The sequence below is a fragment of the Peromyscus californicus genome, unplaced genomic scaffold (genome assembly GCF_007827085.1).
Source record: "Peromyscus californicus insignis strain IS unplaced genomic scaffold, ASM782708v3 Scaffold_4__1_contigs__length_199733344, whole genome shotgun sequence".
Classification (NCBI taxonomy): domain Eukaryota; kingdom Metazoa; phylum Chordata; class Mammalia; order Rodentia; family Cricetidae; genus Peromyscus; species Peromyscus californicus.
Window position 1 is genome coordinate 183,021,045 of NW_026294562.1, and position 3,568 is coordinate 183,024,612.

Genomic DNA, 3,568 nt, shown 5'->3' on the forward strand with positions numbered 1-3,568 from the left:
GATGCTTTCTTTTTTCCACTGTATAATTTTGGCTTCTGTATCAAAAATCAGGTGTCCATAGGTGCATGTATTTACATGATGAGTCTTTGATTTCATTGATTGAACTTTTTATTTTTATGTCAATATCATGTGATTTTTATTGTTATATTCCTGTAGTAGAGCTTGAAATCAGGTATGATGATACCTCATGAAGTTCTTTTATTGTACACTATTGTTCTAGCTTTCTTGGGTTTTTTGGTTTTCTATATGTAGTCAAGTATTGTTCACTTGAGATCTGTAAGGAATTGTATAGGAATTTTAATGGAGATTCCATTGACTCTGCAGATAGCTTTTGGTGGCCCTTCTTACTATGTTAACCTTACCAATCCATGAGCATGTGAGATCTTTCTATCTTCTGATATCTTCTCCAATTTCTTTCTTCAAAAACTTGAAGTTCTTGTCATATAGGTCTTACACTTGTTTGGTTAGAGTTACACCAAGTTCTTTTATTATTTGTGACTATTTTGAAGGGTATTGTTTCCTTGATTTCTTTCTTAGCATGTTTATCATTTTTATATAGGAGGGCTTCTGATTTATTCGAATTTATCTTGTATCCAGTCATTTCACTAAAGATGTTTATCTGCTGAAGGAGTTCTGTGATAGAAATTTTAGGGCTGCTATTGTATATAAGGACATATATGTGTAAATGGAGGTTCATATTTGTTATTCAGAAAACTGGTTACTTTTTTGAAATATTTTGTATTTTATCACTTTGATGATCTGTATAAAATTTTCTCAAAAGCTGATTGGTTCTTTATTTGCTACTTACTTTACTTACATGATTTTTTTAAATCACAAACTTTTTAAAGATTTATTTATTTATTATGTATACAGAAGAGGGTGCCAGATCTCATTGCAGATGGTTGTGAGCCACCATGTGGGTGCTGGGAATTGAACTCGGGACCTCTGGAAGGGCATTCAGTGCTCTTAACCTCTGAGCCATCTCTCCAGCCCTACTTACATGATTTTATGAATTATAAATTTATATTCTTATTCTTTTAAAGATATAGTAATTTTACTTTATGCATCTAGTGTTATAACTGCCTGTATGTCTGGCACCACATTTGTGCAGTGCCACAAAAGCCTTGAGCGGGCATTCAACTTGGGGAACTGAAGTTACAGATGGATGTTAATGACCATGTGGGTGCTGGATTTGAACTTGAGTCTTCTAAACCGCCATCTCTCCAACCTCCAATTTGTAGTTACTAAAACATTTGGTCTCCAGGGACCAAAGCATTTCATTTATTCATCAATTTTTGTATTTTAACTATTTTTATAAGGAAGCAGAAGCTGGAGATGTAGAGATGCTGGTGAGTCAGCTCCACCTTCCTTAGCCACACTCAAAATATGTTGATACACCATCACAGTTAAACCATTTGCACAGACAGATTCTTTTGAAACTCATGTACTTGAAACATGTCTTTGAAAGCTCTTGTTTAGTCTGCAACATACTTCATACACTGTCTTCCAGAGGAACAGTCAGTTTCTATCCATCAGCTAAAAATCAGTCATCCTATATAGAGATGTCAGATTAAATGTAATTTTAGATAAGTGCTAAGCTATGAAACAGATATTTCCTTGGGATGAAGAAATCATTGTGCTAGGAAGGAAGTTGCCGCATTGAAAGGATGGAAAACTGTGTTCCTATGTTCACTATTCATATGATCATAAGCCATACTCTGTTATCATGGGTGTCATGATGACCAAGAAAGATACAGCTGTATCACTAATAACTTTCCATCATGAGGTGAGGGAAAGTACATGAAGTACAAAATAATAGTCAGAGTTGTCTATGCAGTGTTCTCCAGGACAAGATTCTGAACTGTGATACCATAGTGTCTTCCTTCATAGAAGAATTAAACACTCAAATCATTCTTTAAGCTCAGACCATTGAGAAGTGTTTTGAAGGCAGCAGTGTTCCTCCTGGTCATCACTCCGGTCTGCACAGACATCCTCTCCATGTCCTCTCAGAGTAAAGCTCTAAAAACCACTGAGGAATTGACTCTCCAGATGTTTGTGCTTTTCCAAGTGGGGATTGGGACTGTGGCCAACATTCTTCTGTTTGTCCACAATATCTCTCCCATTTGTACTGGCTCTCGACAGAGGCCCACACAGGTCATTGTCACCAACTTGGCTGTGACCAATGCCTTCCTTCTCCTCATCACTGCATTTCTAAGCAACATTATGGTTTTTGTTCCCAGGAGTCCTCCAAGTAACCTGCGATGCAAAATTGTGTTCTTCATTAGCCTGGTGGCTTGAAGCACAAACATGTGCTCCACCTGTGTCCTGAGCATCCATCAGTTTGTTACTCTTGTTCTTGGTCACTGGGGTAGACTGATGCTCCTAGGAAGAACCCCTGATGTCCTGAGTTATTCTTGTTACAGTTGTTGGTTTTTCAGTATCTTAAATAATGTCTACATTCCAATCAAAGTCACTGGTCCACAGAACACAGGCAATGACACTAACAATCAAAGCATGTTTCTCTGTTCCACATCTGGATTCAGTGTAGGCATTGTCTTCTTGCATTTGGCCCATGATGCCACATTCATCAGCATCATGGTCTGGACCAGTGTCTCCATGGTGCTTCTACTCCATAGACATCACCAGAGAACACAGCACATCATCACTCCCACTCAGAACCACAGAGGCCATGATGAGTCCAGAGCAGCCCAAACTGTCCTGATAGTGGTGGTCACATTTGTTGCCCTGTACCTCCTAAATTTTATTTGTATCATCTTTCACACTGTTTTAACAGACTGGGGTCTCTTGTTGAGGCACGTAGGTGAAGCTTTGACTGCAGGCTTCCCCACACTTTCTCCCATCCTGTTGATCTTTAGGAATCCTAAGGATCCTTGCTGTGTGCTCTTCAACTGCTGAAAACCAGTCAAAAGGCCAAACACAGAAAACAGCTTTACCAACAGTTATAAACACTCTATAGTAAATAATGGTTTGAAAAGTCTGTCTTTACAAAAGGGATATTGTGACTCACTACAGGCATCCCAGCACTGGGAAAGTTAATCCAGGAGAAATGCAGTGTAATTAATGGTATATCCCAGAGCTATGGAGTGAGATACTGGACAACCTCTGATACAGAGCCGCAGTTCCACATATCTAGCTTGTCATGTGAAGAGTTTATACAAATGTTATCTCAGATAAACAAAGCTAATAACCTTATGTATTGGCATATTGTTGTCAATGGACAGATGTAAATTTTAAAGTTGAAAACAGAGATTTGTGCTTATCCTGGACACATATAAGGTACCTGAACAATAAATATGTGTCCTCCTAGTCTTTTGAGTCTTTGTTTCCCATGTATTTATCTGAAATGCCACCATGTTAAATAGGGAAACTATTGTGCATTGAAAGCTTGCTTCTCACACATCCAGGTAAACCTTCTTTAATTTTCCCTAAGGAAATGTTCCTGTGGGGATAAATATCAATAAAGACATGGAAACTTCGTTTCTGGGATTTATGACATGAGTTTTTACACTTCATCACTGAAAGTCAAAATGAAGAGCCTTGTTTCCTA

The 3,568-nt window shown here is 38.1% G+C and overlaps 1 pseudogene; it reads left to right on the forward strand.

Annotated features, from left to right (window-relative positions):
* Positions 1-1,959: 1,959 nt before the first annotated feature.
* Positions 1,960-2,916, forward strand: LOC128094053 (vomeronasal type-1 receptor 4-like; annotated as a pseudogene).
* Positions 2,917-3,568: the final 652 nt, after the last annotated feature.